The sequence below is a fragment of the Chiloscyllium punctatum genome, chromosome 3 (assembly GCF_047496795.1).
Source record: "Chiloscyllium punctatum isolate Juve2018m chromosome 3, sChiPun1.3, whole genome shotgun sequence".
Classification (NCBI taxonomy): domain Eukaryota; kingdom Metazoa; phylum Chordata; class Chondrichthyes; order Orectolobiformes; family Hemiscylliidae; genus Chiloscyllium; species Chiloscyllium punctatum.
This window is the reverse complement of record NC_092741.1, coordinates 73,493,221-73,514,019: the sequence shown is the minus strand read 5'-3', so window position 1 is coordinate 73,514,019 and position 20,799 is coordinate 73,493,221.

Genomic DNA, 20,799 nt, shown 5'->3' with positions numbered 1-20,799 from the left:
GACTGACCTGTCAGAATGAAGAGTCTAGAAGTTATGAGCATTATGTTCACTCAGTAGTGAACACCCTAGTTATTGGCGAAAGGAATAACAGTCAAAAATTTTAATCTTCTGGCTGATCAATACCACAAACCCACTGGAGGTCCTTGAATACAATATGTTCATTTAAAGCTACTCCTTAATGAAAAATAACCCTCTTAACAATAATAATTGTAAATCCTTTGATAAAAAAGGCATACTAATTCTATTTAATGTATACAGTACTAGTAAATTTTTTTTGCTGCATTTGGAGTAATTAGCTAATTATTGGTTTCCTAACTCCTGGAACAATTTGACAGTTGATGCCTAAAGCCCAGAGTAAATGGATGAAAGCATTCTCTTGCATTTTATACAGTTTTTAAATAATCAGAATGACATCCAAAAGCCATCACAAGGACAGCAAACAAAATAACGCAAGGCTAAGGTTAATTCAAGAGCACCTCCGAGTCCTATGACATCTATTATTTAGAAGACCATGAGCAGCGATTTCATGGGAATATCATAGTCTCTAAGTCAAACATCATCTTCACTTAGACAGTATTCCTTTATCAACATTGATCCAATAGCCTAGGATTCTCAACATATCTAAGTCATGTGAGCACCATCATCAGACGGCCTGTAGTGGAACAGAAAGAGGTTTGGCCATCCTTCTGAGGGCAAGCAAGGATGAGAAATACATCCAAGTTGTTCATCACTTCCTGAAAAATAGATAAAATTGCTTTACACTACAAAGCTGAAGACATTTGTATTGTTCCCTATTTTAATAAAAGCAAGTCTATCAATGCTCGTGCCATCGCACCTGGAATAGGCAGCTAGATAATAAATTCGAAGTGTGTCAGCATAACACTCATTTACAGGATGATTTTTTTCCCACATTGCAACCCTGCCACTCAGAACATTCTGCTTATATCATCATTTTTAGAAGCAGCATTGAAAAGTAATGGATGGAAAATCACAGCCTGCCTGTCCATGGTTCCCCAGCATTCAGTCCATGTAAGTGTTACTTCCTACTGGGAGCAGAAAATCGGCTCTATAAATAGCAAATAGATCTGCAGAGAAATACCTTCAGTGATTTTCTTTTTCTCACTAAATCTCTAACACAAACAACTTTTTTGACATTTACTCTTTGCTGGAATGGTATCACAAGTGTTTTTTTTTCACTGATGTGCCCATTATTCATACCTGACTGACAGTTTGTTTTTCAACCACATGGACCGAGAAGTAACTTCCTCAGAATTAAAACTGAGCATAAAATTAAAGAGGGGAAATTCTGATGGAGACTTCCATATACATTTCCCCAGTGTTCTAACAGACTAAGTAACATTGAAAAGAAATGACAGTGAATGCAAATCAATCTACAGCATGGTGTTAAGATCTGAGCCAACAAAATACACACACAATGTATTGGTGGGAACAAGATTGTGTATAACTGTGAGCTAATTCTTTGATTATTACAGTGCAGGTCCTCACAGCCAGTAAACAAGACAAATTCAGCCTATCGTAAGCTCAACTCCCATTGTGAGGATAATGGCATTAAAAATTTCAAAGAAAGCACTATCACATCATTCAATTTTAACTCTACACCAGCACAGAGATGTTCACCTTGGTGGGATTGCATTCATGATTAAGCTCAGGGCTACACTCTGGTCAGAACATCACAGTCATTCTCAGTTATGGAAGATTTTTTAGATTAGATTAGATTAGATTAGATTAGATTAGATTAGATTACTTACAGTGTGGAAACAGGCCCTTCGGCCCAACAAGTCCACACCGCCCGCCGAAGTGCAACCCACCCATACCCCTACATCTACCCCTTACCTAACACTATGGGCAATTTAGCATGGCCAATTCACCTGACCTGCACATCTTTGGACTGTGGGAGGAAACCGGAGCACCCGGAGGAAACCCACGCATATGATAGCCAAAGTCCCTGATAGTCAGAGGTCTATTGCAGGTGAGAACCAAGCTAAGCTCCATGCTGAAAATGGATCTTTGGAAACAGCTGTAAGAAAGCTAATGGTTTGCAGAGACAGAAGTTCATCTGACAGAGATGCCAAGAATATGTGCAACCTTGAACAAGAGATGGAGAAGTTCATCCAAGGCCTAACTTCTACTATAGATCCACATGATGCAGAATTAGCCTGATCAGCAATCCTATATAAATAGGGTTGTAACCATTTGGACACCTTGCAAGCTTGATGCAGAAATAGAGCATATCAAAGCCATCTTGAAGAATGATTTATATAACTGACAGTAAGGTGTGCGTAGTGTTGTAGAACAGAGGTATCTAGGGGTTCAGGGACATAATTCTTTGAAGTTTGCATCACGTATAGATAGGGTCATTAAAAAGGTGTTTAACATGATTTCCTTCATTGCTCAGTTCTTTGAATATGGGAGATGGGAAGTCATGTTGAGGTCGTACAGAACATTGGTGAGACCTCTTCTGGAGTACTTTGTGCAGTTCTGTTTGCCCAGTTATAGAAAGGATATTATTAAGCTAGAGAGAGTTCAAATGAGATTTATCAGGATATTGTCGGGTATGAAAGGTTTGAGTTACAAAAAAAACTGGATTAGCTAGGACATTTTTCACTGGAGTGTAGGAGGTTGAGAGGTGACTTTATAGAAGTTTGTAAAATCATGTGGGGTATAGATGTGGTTAATAATAAGTGTCTTTTTACCAGAATGGGAGATTTCAAGACCAGGGGACATACTTTTAAGGTGAATAGAGAGAAATTTTAAAAAGGCATGAGGACCAACTTTTTTACACACAGGGTAGTTTGTGTGTAGAATAAAATTTGTGAGGAAGTGGTGGGTGTGGGCACAGTTACAACATTTTGAAAACATTTGGATAAGTACACAAATAAGAAATGTTTGAGGGATATGGGTCAAGTACGGGCAGGTGGAACTAGTTTAGTTTGGGATTATGTTTGGCATAGACTTGTTGACCGAAGCGTCTGTTTCTGTGCTTTATGACTCTCTGATCGTGGCCAGCCTAGTTAAGCCATTGTTTATTTTTATTACGCAAAATGATAAACGGCCCAAAGGACACCACATTCAGACCTCTAAAACACACAGTCTACCCTAAAATGGAAAAATATATCATTAAAAAAATGAACAACAGTCTATGCAAATGATTTCACACTGCACCAATACAATGACTGTCCAAGTGGTATTTCCCATTAACAAGATGCTGCTGTCAGGGAGAGTCTGGAAAAAGATATTCTGTCAACAATATAATTGAGCAACATGATGTATGAATTTCAGAGCTGCCTTGATGTTAGATAGATAGGTCATATGTTCCACTCTGGCTGATTGTATCAAACAGAGGACAGACTATACTTCACCAGCTTGCACTTGCCCAAGGCAAAACAAAATACTTACTTTAAGTTAGGATTCAATAATTTGTCAAAACTTGTTGAACAATCCTGAGTGATTTAAAAGCTACACTAACAGCCAATTTAAGATAATTAGTCAAGGCCATAACATGGTTCTTTTCTCGTTGAAAATGACATATATTTTTCTTTGCATATCTTCACACACTTTCTTTCCTTTGAAGGATAGTGGGATGTGGTGGAGCGACTCAGAGGATTAGGTTTTGTAATAGGTTTAGGATTAGGATTCACAGGCTTTTGAACTATGTCATGAAAACTCCTTCTGTGGCCAGCAGGCTCTGGTAGGGTTTTCAATCTGGAAATGGTGAGCCAGACATAGGGATTAAACCATCACACTGTAAAACGTCCACACATACTTTGGCATTGGCTGGCAAGCACTCTCTTCATACAAAATGAAGAATATGAAAGCCTTGCATCTTTTTTAATTGTCTGGGAATTAGAGGAGCCATGCTTTCTACATAGAGTTCTTTGGTCAATTAAAGTTAACTCACTTACCAATCAACACTTTTTGCTCCTGTAGTTATAAATGGTTGCAACAGTTTACAAATTGGCATTCTTTGATTTTTTTGATGAGCAAAATATACAACTGTCTGCCAACATGTCTCTCTTTTCAACAATATTCAAGTTTGGAGCTACCAAGGAATTTGTCAATGTTAATGCTGAAAGAGACTTGGGTATTATTTGCATAGGAAGAATAAATAGTTATCATGCAGATACGATCAGCACGTGACATATTAGCCTTCATTGCAGAGGAGATGCATTAGCATATTAGAAAGGACTTATTACTTACACAGCACATCTGGAGATATAGTTACATGAGAAACAGTATGCAAAGGCTCACTAAATAAATCCTTGGGTTGTTCTCTGATTTTAAGAAGTATATTTGAAGGTATGGTGGCCCATTCAGCCCCTCTTGTCTGCTTCATCATTCAATGAGATCATGGCTGGTCTGGTTGTAATCTCAACTCCACATTCCTAACTCCCCCAATATCATTAACTCCTCTGTTAGTCAAGAGTCTATGGACCGCTTCCTGAAAAATATTTAATTATCTTGCCTCATCTGTTCTCTGGGGATGAGAGTTCCAAAGACTCATGGCTATCTGAGAGAATGCATTCCTCCTCCTCTCTGTCTGAAATTAGATTTCCTTTAATTAATATCCTTCTCCTTGTCTCTCCCACAGGTAAAACAACTTTTCAGCAGCCAGCCTGTCAATTTCCCTTGGGTTTGTTTACATTTCAATAAGGTAAGCTCTTAGTCTTCTTAACTCCGATAGAAAAGGGATTAGGCTGGCCAACTTTCTATCATAAAATAATCGTTACTATGATCCTTCCCCCACTTCCTATAGCCACCACACCAGGTATTCATTGAGAGGATTGTCTCTGAACTGCTTCCAATGTATTTAATTTTCTTTTAAATAAAGAGACCAAAGCCATACATTGTATTTAAGGTATGGCCTTACCAGTACTCTGTACAACTTTAGTAAAACATCCATCCTTTACATTTTGATTATAATTTCCATGCATTATGCAAGGCTAGAGGTTTACAAGATTATGAGGGGGATGGATAGGATAAAGAGACAAAGCCTTTTCCTTGGGGTGGGGGAGTCCAGAACTAGAGGACGTAGGTTTATGATGAGAGGGGAAAGATATAAAAGAGGCCTAAGGGGCAACTTTTTCACGCAGAGGGTGGTATATGTATGGAATGAGCTGCCAGAGGAAGTGGTGGAGGCTAGTACAATTGCAACATTTAAAAGGCATTTGGATGGGTATGTGAATAAGAAGAGTTTGGAGAGATATGGGCCGGGTGCTGGCAGGTGGGCCTAGATTGGGTTGGGATATCTGGTCGGCATGGACGAGTTGTACCGAAGGGTCTGTTTCCATGCTGTACATCTCTATGACTCTATGACTAGAGATATGCCACAAAACCCCTTCAACTAACATACATTTCCAACTCCTGTCCATAAAACCCATCCTGATCCAGTAACAAGGAACATCAGCAGCTTCAAGTAACGGGCCGGGGGAAACTCCACCTGGTACTGTTCTCCCAAACCATAAAGTGTATTGAATTTCTTTAAACTTTGGTCCCACTGTCAGACTGAATTGTAATGTCCACGCCATCTTGAGACATTATCATTTTGTCTGGTATACTATTATTTTGCTTGATATCAGGAAGTTGGAATCTCCCACAACACAATATTTAATTCTAAAATTTTAAATCGTATCTTCTCCTGCATTTGTGGGTCCAAATTATGTGGCTGTTTCTCCTCCAATGTTGTTACTGAAGAATCAGTCAAATTTATCCCAACACAATGCAGGTCATGAACAAATAGTTAACCTCAACTGACTCTTAGTCACAAGTTGAAATCCATGATAATGATTCTTGATGGTTCTAAATGATTTCTATTGTCTTCAATTGGATTAATATGTGAGGAGCACTATTCCATTAGCTTATTGGCCTAATAACTTCAACGTCTATGTTCTGAGAATTTTGCTATTGAGCACTAAGTTTATCTTAATAGGAATATTTCAGTATTCATCATTGCAATACCCTAATGTGACGAAATATTCATAAACATTGCACAAGACTATGACACTTATGCAAATCCTAACAGATCTTGCTACTTTTCATTTTCCATAATTTTCTTCCAAAGATTACAAACAACATGAAGCATGAAAAATAAAATTCATGCTAACTAGCATTCCATCAAGCTGATTCTTTGACACTAACTGTACGAGAAAATATCAGTCATGTTTTAAACAAGCACAACAAGTTATGTTTTACTTGCTTGGCTCTCGGTATCTTAATCGTCATTTTGTAGCAATGTAGCCATGTAGCCATGTAGCCATGCCTGTGCAAATTTCATGCACGTACATGCAAATTCCTGGGTTGACTACAGGGTATTCGTTCTCATGTCAACTTTGTTTTAGCAAACATTGATAAGTGGACATAAAATTAATGTTAAGTGTCAGCAACTTACTACTACCCTGTACTGAGACTGAGTTAAGTTTGACCAGCTCAGGCTTGGACAACTTTTGATTAAATTTATTACATCTTTGGGGAACTTCTATAGTAACCTTGGGATCAGAAAATATAAAATCATGGTAGTAATATTTAGTTCTTCATTTTTTTGTGATCTGGGGGGCAGCACTGTGGCTCGGTGGTTAGTACTGCTTCCTCACAGCACCAGGGACCCGGGTTCAATTCCTGCCTCAGGCAGCTATCTGTGTGAAGTTTGCACATTCTCCCCGTGTCTGCGTGGGTTTCTTCCGGGTGCTTCGGTTTCCTCCCACAATCTAAAGATGTGCAGGTTAGGTGAATTGACCATGCTAAGTTGCCCGTAGTGTTAGGTGCAGGGATAAATGTAAGGGAATGGGTCTGGGTGGGTTGCTTTTTGGAGGGTCGGTGTGAACTTGTTGGGCTGAAGGGCCTATTTCCACACTGTAGGGAATCTAAGAACCTAAATGGCTTTCCCTAAGAAAGTTAAGGTGAAGCTGGGTCTTTTCCTTGAGCTGCAAATTTGTGGATGACCCGAAGATTGGTCAGGAAGTTGGCAGAATAGAGGAAGGCCTTAGGTTATAGGAGAATGTCGATAGTTTTGTTAGATGGAGACAAAAAAAAGGAAAAGCTGGAATCCAGGGTAGACAAGTAGAAGGCTAGAAGAACACAGCAAGCCAGGCAGCATGAGGAGGTAAAGAAGCCAATGTTTCAGGTTTAAACCTTTTTCAGGACTGAGGATGGGTGTAAGGGGAGCTGCAGATTAAGTGGGGGGGGGCTTTGGTGAGTTAGGGACATGTGAATACAGATAGGGGGTACCACCTTGCAAGAAGGTTTGTTAGATGGGCAGATCAGTGGCAGATGGAATTTAACCCTGATAAACGTGAATTAATGCAATTTGCAAGAAGTAAAACAAGGAGCACTCAATTCATGGCAGGAAACTCAAAGGAACAAAGTGACCTTGGGGTGTTTTTTCACAGATCCCTGTAAGTGGCTAGTCATGTTAATTAGCTAATTACGAAGGCATACAGCATGCTTGCCTTTATCAGTCAAGACATAGATTAAGACAACAGGGAGGGTATGTTGAAGCTGGACCGAACTCTGTTTGGGTCACAGCTGGAGTGAGCAGTCTGGTCACTGCACTATAGGAAGGATTGCACTGGAGGAGGTGCAGAGGAAATTCACCAGGATGTTACCTCTGATGGAGCCTTTCAGCTATGGAGAGAGTTTGGATAAGTTGGGTTGTTTTCTTTGGATGTTTAAGAGGAGGACACCTGATTGAGGTACATAGGATTAAATGGGGATGGTGGGGGGGGTGGTGGTGCATGGACAGTGTGGATAGGGAACGGCTGTTGCACTCCATCGAAAGATCACAAGCAAGGGAGCACACTAAGTGAAGTGCAGGAGGTCTGGAGGGGATTTGGGGACATGTTTTTCACACAGAAGGCTGGTGGTGACTGGAATGCGCTGTCTGGGAGGATAGTTGAGGCGTGTAACCTGGCAAACTTTCAAAATTACTGGATGAACACTTGAAGCATCAAAACATTCAAGGCTATGGGCCTAATTTGGGAAAATGGGACTTGTGCACTTTGCAGTGTATTTTTGGCTTTGCAGATTCCATGGACTGAAGGTTATCTACTGTACTGTATCATTACACTCTATAGCTCACAATATTCAACAGAACAAACCAACAGTAGTTGGATTGATGAAAATACAATTATATTAAAAAGCATACCTTCTTTGGAAATTTTAGTTGTCTGATATACTTGTGGTTTCAAATTTTATGCCATGTTTCTTGAAACTACCATTCCATAATTCTAGACTCATGGGGAGCAGTCTAAACTTGTGTGCTATAGATAACACTTTAGGCATTTGTGCTTACTGTTCAGTGTTTGAATTCTCTCACTTCATTGATCAAATGTTTTTAAACAAGCCAGAATCAATGACCTGATCATCAGAAAGGGCTCCACAAACAATCAGATCATGTTGAACAACTTCTGCTGCAGTTATTATGGACATAAAGCACACCGAGAAGAAAGTTAATAATCGAATCACTTTCGTTAATTGTGTTGCCATCAGGAAATAATTCCCCCCAATTTCCATCTCATAACTTTCATTAATATCAACAGTTATTTCTGGCTTTTCAGTGGGGGAGCCTTCTGTCACTTTATGTGTCAGATATGAGTCTAACGAGATTTTCCAAAGATTAGTTTAACGGGTTGAAATCGTTTGAAAACGGTGTATTCCAATCTCTTGCACATACTCAATTGAAAATGTGAAGACTGGAAATTTAGAAAATTATCCTTTTTGAGCTCTAGTTTGAATCTTATTGCATCCACAAGGACTGCACTTCAATTTTTGCCTTTCATATTGCAAATGGTTCATTTAAACTCCCACAGGGTCATAAACCTGGAAATGAAAGTTGATAATATTAGCAAGGAGGTACATTTCACAGAATTGTATCAAAATGGATGTTATTGTTGAACTCGCACTTCCAAGGAAGTGAGAATGTATCTGAGGATGTATTCAGCAGATGAAAATTGGAGGAGCAGAAACAAGGAGGTTGTATGTTGTTTTATAATCTGAAACAAACCAAGATCTGTGGAGAGGGTGTCACTGTCCTGAAAGTTAGTAATATCATGGATCTTTTGGGATTATCACCTGTATCTGCCACTCTGAACTTGTATCAGAACTTTTCTATGCTGAAAATACTAGTGTCTTTTCAGACTCACCATGAAGATAATCCTCTTCACTTAAATTGAGTCAAATGGGCTTAGGTAATCACTGTTGATTCATTTGTTCCACAAATGATATCAGTTGCTCCAATAATATGATGGCACTGTGCAAATTATCAATGGAGGGATCCTATGACACAGTGATAGTGTCCCTGCTTTGAGTCAAGAGGCCTGGGTTCCCACTTGCTCCAGAAGTGTATCATAATATACCTGAACAGGTTGATTAGAAAATGTCTCTTTAATGCTAGTTAGGTCAGAGCTGGAGTGTTGCGTGCGTTCTAGCTGCTACACTATAGAAAGGATGTTATTGCACTAGGGAGGGTTCAGAAGAGATTTACCAGGATGTTGCCTGGACTGGGGTGTTACAGTTAAGTGAGACTAACTAGGTTGGGAATGTTCTCCTTAGAGCAGAGACCTATGTGAGGGGATTTGATTAAGGTGCAAAAAGATCTGAGGCCATAGATAGGGACAACCTTTACTTCCCTTCATAAAGGAGACAGTAACAAGGGGATTAGATTAGCTACAGTATGGAAACAGGCCCTTCGGCCCAACATGTCCACACCGACCCTGCACATCTTTGGATTGTGGGAGGAAACCAGAGCACCCAGAGCAGACACGGGGCGAATGTACAAATTCCACACAGACAGTCACGTGAGGCTGGAATCAAACCCGGGTCCTTGGTGCTGTGAGGCAGCAGTGCTAACCACTGAGCCACCATACCGCCCCATAATTTTAAGTTATTTAGAGGAGATTTTTGTTTCAATTCATGGGATGAGGGTGTCGCTGGCTAGGCCAGCATTTATTGTCCCTCTCTAATTGCCCACAGGGCAGTTAAGTGTCAACCACATTATTGTGGCTCTGGGGTCACGTGTAGGCCAGACCAGGTAAGGATGGCAGTTTCCTTCGCTAGCTGAAAAATGTGTTGCTGGAAAAGTGCAGCAGGTCAGGCAGCATCCAAGGAGCAGGAGAATCGACGTTTCAGGCATAAGCCCTTCAGCCATATGCCCGAAACATCGACTCTCCTGCTCCTTGGATGCTGCCTGACCTGCTGCGCTTTTCCAGCAACACATTTTTTAGCTCTGATCTCCAGCATCTGCAGTCCTCACTTTCTCCTAGTTTCCTTCGCTAAATGATATTAGTGAACTAGATGAGTTTTTCCAATATTAGAGTTTTCATCCTAGATATCTATTGAATTCAAATTCCACCATCTGACATGGCAGGATTTAAACCCAGGTACCCAGGATATTACCTGGGCGGCTGGATTAGCAATCCAGTGATAATATCACTAGACCATTGCCTCACCCTAGGGAAAGGTTGTGGGCACCTAGACCTCAATGCATGAAGGGTGTTGGAGCCTGGAATCCTGGAGACATGTAAGAAACATTAAGATAAGCACTTGAAACACAGTAGCATTCAAGAATATGGGCAATGTACTGTAAAATGGGATTAGAATTGATAGATGCTTGATGACCAGCACAGACATGGTGGGTTGAAAGTACTTACTGGATTAGTGGTGCTGGAAGAGCACAGCAGTTCAGGCAGCATCCAACGAGCAGCAAAATCGACGTTTCGGGCAAAAGCCCTTGGATGCTGCCTGAACTGCTGTGCTCTTCCAGCACCACTAATCCAGTATTTGCTTTCCAGTATCTGCAGTCATTGTTTTTACCCCATGGTGGGTTGAAAGGCCTCATTCCACGCTGTTAAAAACTCTAGGGACTGTTCATAGCACAGCTCATAAATACAAAGTCTATAAACAAAATGAGGCCATTTTGTAGCTACCTTCACTCCCTCTGTATACTCATAGATTGTATGCAAAGGTAATTGGAGGACATGTTGAATTGTCACACGTAGCAAGGGATGGTCTACTTCTTGTCTGTGTAGATTCATGAAAGAGACATGGAAATGTTGTGTTTTTCAGGGATTTCCGCTGTTCTGGCAACAAGACCCAACAAAGTTATGACCAAGTGAACCCCTTATGGAAATTCATCTCCTAGGCCTTTTGGAACATTCATTTTGCTTTCAAATATTTGGATGTAAGGAATCATGTTCAATTTTAAAAGGGTTCAAGACTGGAGTGTAAATTGTTAGTTTGTCCAAGATCAGATTGGCTCAGTGTGGGCCACATTGAGCATTTTTCTACTTATAGCTTAGCTCGACTTTGTAAGAGATTCTATGTTACAATTTTCACACTATTCAAAGCTATCTTAACAAGGTAAGATCACTCAGTCCCATAGCTCCTGATTATATAAAATTTTAATGTATTCTCAGTTCCAGCAGGTGTTTGAGACTGCATTAGTGAGCATTAACTCACCCAAAAGGTCTGGACTGAGTAATTTTTGAAAGTACAAAAAGACAAAATCAATGTCAAGTCTGCAAGAATTCTGTGCCAAAAAAATGGTATTGATATATTCTTAGTATTCCCATTGTGAAAACAGCTTCTTTTAAAATTACAGAATCACAGGTCGTCATACTGAAGAACTAAAAATATCAACAAGCTACACACAGTTTGAAAGGCTTCATCAAATGTTATCAGGCCTCAGAAGGATTGATACTGAGGCACTCAACATTGCACAAGTGCTGTGCTTTATCATTGAAAATATAATTGGCCAATGTTTTATTAAGCAGCTATCAGTATGAGAATAATTATGAATTCTGTCAGAGTATCGTTTTCATTGCTGCTTCTTAGAATAATTTCCTTCAGCATTACAGTTTAGTTCAAGATGATACTTCCCCTTGATATCCTCAGTAAAAAAGAGACATTTTTTCGAAGTTATCAATAAGAGGGATTTCACAAGGCATCAATGTGGCATACAGAATGTCCTAGTATAACATGTTGAATTACAAACTTTGGGTATATAAATTTTACTAAGTTATAGAGTATGTGTTTCTGGCATAGAACACAATTTTCGATGATTGGACAATAGAAATTTGGGAGAGTTTCACCTAGATTCTCCATTCATTAATTTTATTGCTCATGAACGAGTAATATTGCATTTCTAATAAACATCCTTCGCTGAGGAACCGTTGCTTTGAGAACACATGTTCATAAACATTCTTTCTACTTTCTGTGTGCTGTTTGCCTTGAATGATAATTGCAAATTCATGTGCATACAACAGAAAAGCCACTTACTTCTTTATGATGTTTTGTATGTAATTCAAATTTGTAAGGAGCTCTTGTCTGAACAGGTAAGGCGAACCAAGTGGTTTTCTTCAATGCTGTACCATTGATTATCTCAAACGTATTCAATCTCTCCTCACAATGTAACTCCTGAAGTCTAGCTATTATTCTTGTAAACCTATATTGTGCTCCCTCCAATGCCAATATATCCTTGCTAAGCTGTGGTGCTCAGATCTGCTAACAAAATCCAAATGGGATCTAACCAGGGTTTTGTATAACATAACATCATGGTTTTGTGCATGGGAAATCAATGTCTCACAAACTTGATTGAGATTTTTGAAGAAGTAACAAAGAAGATTGATGAGGGCAGAGCAGTAGATGTAATCTATATGGACTTCAGTAAGGCGTTCAACAAGGTTCCCCATGGGAGACTGATTAGCAAGGTTAGATCTCATGGAATACAGGGAGAACTAGCCATTTGGATACAGAACTGGGTCAAAGGTAGAAGACGGAGGGTGGTGGTAGAGGGTTGTTTTTCAGACTGGAGGCTTGTGACCAGTGGAGTGCCACAAGGATCGGTGCTGGGCCCTCTACTTTTGGTCATTTACATAAATGATTTGCATGCGAGCATAAGAGGTACCATTAGTGAGTTTGTAGATGACGCCAAAATTGGAGATGTAGTGGACAGCGAAGAGGGTTACCTCAGATTACAACAGAATCTGGACCAGATGGGACAATGGGCTGAGAAGTGGCAGATGGAGTTTAATTCAGATAAATGCGAGGTGCTGCATTTTGGGAAAGCAAATCTTAGCAGGACTTATGCACTTAATGGTAAGGTCCTAGGGAGTGTTGCTGAACAAAGAGACCTTGGAGTGCAGGTTCATAGCTCCTTGAAAGTGGAGTCGCAGGTAGATAGGATAGTGAAGAAGGCGTTTGGAATGCTTTCCTTTATTGGTCAGAGTGTTGAGTACAGGAGTTGGGAGGTCATGCTGCAGCTGTACAGGACATTGGTTAGGCCACTGTTGGAATATTGCGTGCAATTCTGGTCTCCTTCCATCTCAGAAAGATGTTGTGAAACTTGAAAGAGTTCAGAAAAGATTTACAATGATGTTGCCAGGGTTGGAGGATTTGAGCTATAGGGAGAGGCTGAACAGGCTGGGGATGTTTTCCCTGGAGTGTCGAAGGCTGATGGAGACCTTATAGACGTTTACAAAATTATGAGGGGCATGGATAGGATAACTAGATGAAGTCTTTTCCCTGGGGTTGGGGAGTCCAGACCTAGAGGGCATAGGTTTAGGGTGAGAGGGGAAAGATATAAAAGAGACCTAAGGGGCAACTTTTTCACGCAGAGGGTGGTACATGTCTGGAATGAGCTGCCAGAGGATGTGGTGGAGGCTGGTACAATTGCAACATTTAAGAGGCATTTGGATGGGTATATGAATAGGAAGGGTTTGGAGCGATATGGGCCGGGTGCTGGCAGTTGGGACTAGATTGGGTTGGGATATCTGGTCGGCATGGACAGGTTGGACCGAAGGGTCTGTTTCCATGCTGTACATCTCTATGGCTCTATAACATCTGTCTCCTTGTACTCCAGTCCTTTACGTATGAAGCCCAGATTCAATTGCCTTTCTTGATTTTTTTCTGCACTTGTTTGTGACATTTTGTCAGTTAAAATGTGTAACCTCTTGCTTGCTTTGGTTGAACTCCATTGGCCACAGTTTTGCACACTTTCTTAGCCTATCAATATCCAATTGTGATTTTATGTGTCATCTACACTGTCTACCAAGCCACCTAACTTGTGTCATCAGCAAATTTGTATACATAACTTTCTATGCCATTATCCGAGTTGCTAATAAGTGATGTGAATAATCAAGACCCTAATACAGTCTTCTGTAGGCTTTATCATCACAGCCAGCGGGAGGTTAGAGTGTACCTCTGGAGTGACCTGAGAGGAAGCTTCTGTGGGTCCTGTGCATCGTTCCCTCTCCATATGGGTGCCTGCTGGTACTATCCTGTCTCCCTAAGAGGAAAGGATCCCTGCAATAAAGTTGACATTTCCCATGCCTTCTTGGCTTGTCTTTGATCCTGATCACCTGTGGCTAAAGGAATGGAGTGCGGGCCTATCCACGAACCCAGCAGACACTGTGCGTTATGGACCTGACTCTCCATGGGGTTCACCAACCTTTCTTTGTTGGAGCCAACACAGTACTGCTAACATTGGTAGGCTCCTCCGTCCTTCAATTCAATTTATTGGCTGCCTCTGGCAAGCCTGCCTGCTGTTCCTCTGCCTACCTCTGCACTTTGATGAAGCCACGTATGATCGAGATCAATAATTTACCATGTGCCTGGGGCTAAGTAGATACTTAATTTCTGGGAGGCATCTGAGTGTCAAAGAGCTGGGCTGTTTCTTCCTCAACTAGCTACACAGACATGCACGTGACATGCTCCCAGTTTGTACTCCAAGTCTAATCAGGAAGGAGAACACATCGAGGTGAAATGTCGAGCTGGCTGAGAGTACAGGTGAAAGCCTTTCTGTGTGCCTTCTGTGTGGCTTCCTTCACAGAGGTGGAGAAGGTACTGAGAGGGTGATGTACTGGCACTTTTGGGGAAGAGGTTTGTTGCATGACACTACTTCCTGCCCGAAACATCAATCTGTTAACATTTGTGTAAATGGAAGAGCAGCGAACGTTGCTGGGTTGGTTGTCGTCGGAAGGCCTTCCTCATTCTATATGATTATGGGGCTCTTCTCCTGCCGCATCCAAGATTTTATCCCCATGTGCTCCTGCCTTGGTTCTCTCGGCCTAATTGTGAGCCATTTTTCCTGAAATAAGACAAAAGAAGAGATTAAACCTGACGTGATTGAACCAAAGAGCAATATATAGAGGTGCGCTGTGGGGAAAATATCGCTTGTACGCAGGAAATATGTGCTTTATAGATCAAACAAATACTGTCTGATAATTTTGTTATGGCTGTCAAGAGTTCAAAGAGGGGAACACCAAAAGTTTACACTAAAACTGTAGAATCTGATATGAATGGAATTATTTATAAATCACGTTGTCAGCATCTAACAATCAGATTATATCAGCAGCATAGCTGCTCCTCATTTGTAGCTTAAAGGCATGTGTGAAAACAAGTTTCACTACATTGTACTCTCCAACAGAACCACAGCTGCTCATTCTAGTGAAATAGAAAAATATATTTCCACACCTTAAATGCTGTCTGCAGAAGTTACACACAGATTCAAAATATAATGATAATTGTGGCGACGGTTAAGTAATCATCTTGATAAATGTGTAATGGGGAATTTGCACTGTCCTCTTGATTTTAGTCAAACTTTTGCAGAGTATTTTAACAGAGGTTAGTCCTGACACTAAGCCCCGGAATTGTTGGGGGTGGCTGTTGGCTAGATCTGATGTGATTAAGTCAGCAGGTGGCAGTGGCGTGCACAATGTTGGCATGCACAGGGGTATTCCATTGAGCATTTTCCAGTCCTCTGTTCCTCAGGGTAGTGTTCTATGCACAACTGTCTTCAGCTGCTTCACCATTGACCACCACCCCCCCCAAGTCTTTCAACATCCTGATTTGGAAATATATGCTATTCGTTCAGTGTCACTGGGTCAAAGTCCTGGAACTCCACATCAGCATTACAGGTCAACTGAGACTAAATAGAGTTGAAAAGCATCTGCAATCCTTCCATCCTCCAAACCAAACAGAACGTAGTGATTAAGAATACAACTCACTACCTTGTTCTCAAGGGCAACTGACGATGAACAAAAGCTGGTCCATCTAATGAATAAAACAAAAATAGATTTACATCATTTTAATAGCTCAAAGGTCAGTCAAGGAGCTTTGCTGATTCCAGTACCCAGGCTTGGCCATGATCAGGTCATGTGTCACCACTCTGGGACTAGAAGTACATTAGTCAGGATGCTATGCATCACCAGTCTATTGGGGATGGTCAAATTTTTCCAACACTGAGTAATTGAAGTGACTGAATATGGTGACAGTGGATGGAAGAGCAGTAAATGACATTGCAAGAGCAGGATGAGGTCTCCATAATGAGTGTGTAATATGCACAAAGGGCATAAATGGTTTGTAGTATGAGAGAGTGAGGTGACTGAGAACTGTTGAGTGGACATAAAGCATGAATTACACTGAGAGATCTTGTGAATTAGCCTTGGAGAGATGACTATGCAGTGGGAGAGTTAGAGTGAGTGGCCGCCCTGTGAGGTGACAGAGAGAAAGTGTTGGAATTTAACAATGCTGAGCACAAACGATTATTAACTTTCTTCCTTATCTGCTTTGCTTTGTGTTTTGCCCAAGACAACACACTGACCCACACCTGCTAGCTTGGTCCAGGCTGGTTCGATCTAATGGTATGTCCTATTTTGCTGGTCAGCTGGACGAAGTCCTCCATTCATTATGCCATCCACAGCACATGAAGGTTCCTGTTGATGAATTTATGAGTGAATTTGCTTTCCTGGGGGCATCCTCCTTGTGGGTAATGTATAGGATAACAGTGTGAAGGCCAGTTCCTGCTTGTAGCATCTGACGTATGCATTGTGGGATTTAGATTTGGCTCCAGTGGTGTGAATGCCTCAAAAGCATGGATTGGTGAGTACTTTGATCTTCCGTCTGGCTTGATCACATGGTCTAGTGCCAAAGATTACACAATTAATGTGAAGAGAGGAAGATTGTGTGTGAAAACATATTTTGAATGAAAGTACAGTTTTTATTATCTTGAGTATTTTACAGTGAGAAAAACAATAAATTACAAACCATTTTGAGTAGTTCTAAGAACAAGAAAACCATAGGAAGATATAGCTTATGGAGAGTCCATCAGTCCTGAGCCAGCTCATCATGAACAATGCCAACACTGCTATCCCTCCTCCATACCTCACCATCACCAATGCCAGACCCAAGCAATGATGAAGTCACTGATCCTCGGGTGCCTTCTCTTGCCACTGGGCCTACCTCGCTGACATCACCACTGAGGATGTACCAACCACTGATTCCAACGCCAAGTCCCATGGTTGCCCCAGTAAAGTCAATAGGGGCTCACAAGCTGCCACCACAAGGTCCGCACTGGGCCCACTCGAGTCTGCACTGGGTCCACCTGTCGCTGCCAAGGCCATCTGAGCTCAGGACAAAAGGTAAGTAAAGGAAAGGAGATGGGGGAAAAAAACAGAATAAAAGAAAGAAAAGATAAGAAAGCTGGTTGGACTGGATGATCCCTAGTTCAAGACCTCTATTCTGTCACCATCTTGATGATTAAAAAAAAAATTGGGACTTGGCAGACTGGGTGCCATCAATCTTATTGAAAAGATACTCATTCATGCTTAGTCTTATGTAACGCGACACAAAATAATTCTCTGCTTTTATCACATTCTTTTGTATATTTTCAAATTCAAATATTCACACTAGTTTTCTTTAATGTACAAGGTAATGCCTTTTCCAATATTTCAATATTTGTGACAAAGCTTACTTTATCCATCGTTCATGTAAAGAATCTTTTTCCAGCCTTACCTGCGGTGATAATTTTAAATCGAAGGTTATAAATCACAAACTCCTAAACCAAAAATAGTAGCCTTTTCCTGGTCCTTCAATCTGGATCATAGTCTTGGCAATCTCTAAGTGAGGACTGCAGATGCTGGCAATCAGAGCTGAAAAATGTGTTGCTGAAAAAGAGCAGCAGGTCAGGCAGCATCCAAGGAGCAGGAGAATCGATGTTTCGGGCATAAGCCCTTCTTCAAGAACCTCTAATAGTACTGTACCCGGAGGAGAAAGCGAGGACTGCAGGTTAGAGCATCAGATTTGAGAAGTGTGGTGCTGGAAAAACACGGATCCGCTGTGCTTTTCCAGCATCACACTTTTCGATATTGTACCCATAGCCCTGGGACTAACAGCAATATAAGAATCAGCTTCACCACCAATTTCTCAAGAGTAATCAGGGGTGGCTAATAAATATTTGCCAGTGACGGCCACATCCTGTGGAAAATAATCTTTAAATTTAAAATTAATAATTTTTAAAACTTTCAATCTCTTACTTTCTATATTCCAGCAGAAAAAATTCCAAAACCTTGGTAGTATCTCATAACCCTTATATCTTTAATTTGCATTAACACCATATGCATTATCTAATGAATGATTATATACATGAGTGAGAGAGATGTTGACTTTCACTGACAATTTAATAGATTAGATTAGATTAGATTACTTACAGTGTGGAAACAGGCCCTTCCGCCCAACAAGTCCACACTGACCCGCCAAAGCGCAACCCACCCAGACCCCTACATTTACCCCTTCACCTCACACTACGGGCAATTTAGCATGACCAATTCACCTAACCTGTGCATTTTTTGGACTGTGGGAGGAAACCGGAGGAAAACACAGACACGAGGAGAATGTGCAAACTCTTCACAGACAGTTGCCTGAGGTGGGAATTGAACCCGGGTCTCTGGCGCTGTGAGGCAGTAATGCTAACCACTGTGCCACCGACAATAACCCATTTTAAAATTCATCTGATTCTTATTTTTATGTTCATCTCAATATAATTTGCCTTGTACTGCTACACATTATGAAAATCTACTCTGCCATTATTTCTATTATAATTTGCTGTATTTCATATTCGCAAACACAAAGTTGAGATTTTTTTTGTGACTTTGTCCATGTGCACCCTTATCCACAGGATATAAGTAAGGCAGACTTCAGGGAAGTTTAAAAATAGCAGTGAAGCCACTTGTTCTTAGAATAAATCCAAACAGACTCCACCTTGACAACTGCAAAGGACTCAACCACCATCCCTCCCCCACCCCCAATATGGGAGTTACAAATTTATAACATATTTGTAAATGCTTTTGAAGGTTTAGCAGGCTTTGTTTAAATGTGATTTTCTAAAGTGTCTTTTAAATTTCCCACTCTCAAATTGTAGACAAAAACAAACTTGATGAATGTTATCAGGGACTGTTGAAAAGAAACCTTTGCAAGATTGTTCTGATTAACAGGCCAGCTGTTGTAACATCAGGACTTGCAACATTTGTTAATATTTCTGTAAATGTTGTTATGTTATTATGCAAGCTTGGCTTTTTTTTCAAGCAGGGCTTTCTGAGCTCCAGCTTGATGAACAGGTTCACGGTTAGATTGACATTCTAAGGAATATTAAAGGATTAGCTTTATTTGATGTGGAGTAAGAATGGGAATGTGCTTGTTTCTATAAGAGGTACAAAAATTTGAATGGGCTTCATGAATGTGAGATTTTTCCACTTACATCAAGCATGTCCAATGAGAGACCTTTTAGATTTTTAGGAATTTATTTTATTTAGGCTCTTCATTATTGCTAAGGTCTGACCATGGCACTCAGTTAGCTTCATCTGTCATGGAAGGCAAGAATGGCAGAGGAATTAATTGGTCATGAGTTGGCATGGGTGTCAGCAAGGGGCTTGGGAAGTAGGTGAAGGGTATGCAGTTGGGTTGAGCAAGGACTAGAGAGCCTAGACATCCCTGTGTCCCATTTATTCTTTTTTCACACCCTTTAATGTCTTTCCATTGAATGTATTTTCCCATTCATGCATTTCCTTTCAAATTTCATATGTTGTCTTATATTTGTATGCATGTTATATCTTTCTTAAAATAGCTTTCGTCTTTCTTCCTCATTAAACCTTCAACTTCAGATCAGTCAGCAAAAATTGAGGCTGTTTGCCTACACCAAAATAAATTCATTTAAATTTCCAATTCTGCAAGTGAAAGGTAAGACCATCCCTTTGGTGCATTCATTTCTAATGCTTTATATTGAACATCAAGCTTTGTCTCCACACTGTCACTAACCTCATCTCACTCAGGGGCTTCCCACCTCACAATCCCTCAACCTTGGACAGCCTGCTGCTGCCTTCTTCCCAAAATCCACAACAGCATTGCTCAGGTAGATTTATTGTTGCAGCCTGTCCCTACCCCATGGAAATTAATTCTTCCTACCCTGACTCGTTTTTCTTTCCCCTGGTCCAGTTCCTTCCCACTTACATCCACAATGAAGCTTTACATTATTTTAAAATATCCAGTTTGCCAACACCAGCCAACTGCTCTTCACCATGGATGTGCTATCCCTCATCCATCCCCCATCAGGATGGCCTAAGGACTCTGTGCTTCTTCCTTGACAGAAAGCCTGGACCGTCCCCATCCACCAGAACTCTTCTCTGTCTGGCATTGCTCATCCTCACTTTGAGTGATTTCTCCTTTCATGCTTCTCACCTTTTTCAGGTCAAAGGTGTGGCCATGGGTGCCCATATGGCCCCCAGATATATCCATTTTTGTGGTACATTTCTTGTTCCAATCCTATTCGGGTCTCTCCCTGTAACTCTCTCTCTAGTATATCAATTACACAATCACTGTTGCTCCCCAGTCTCATCTGGAATTGAAGTAATTTATCAGTTTTGCTTTCAATTTCCACCCTGACCTCATGTTCACTGGTCCATCTCTGACTCTTCCTTTCCCTTCCTTGACATATCTGTTTCCATTTCTGGGGATAGG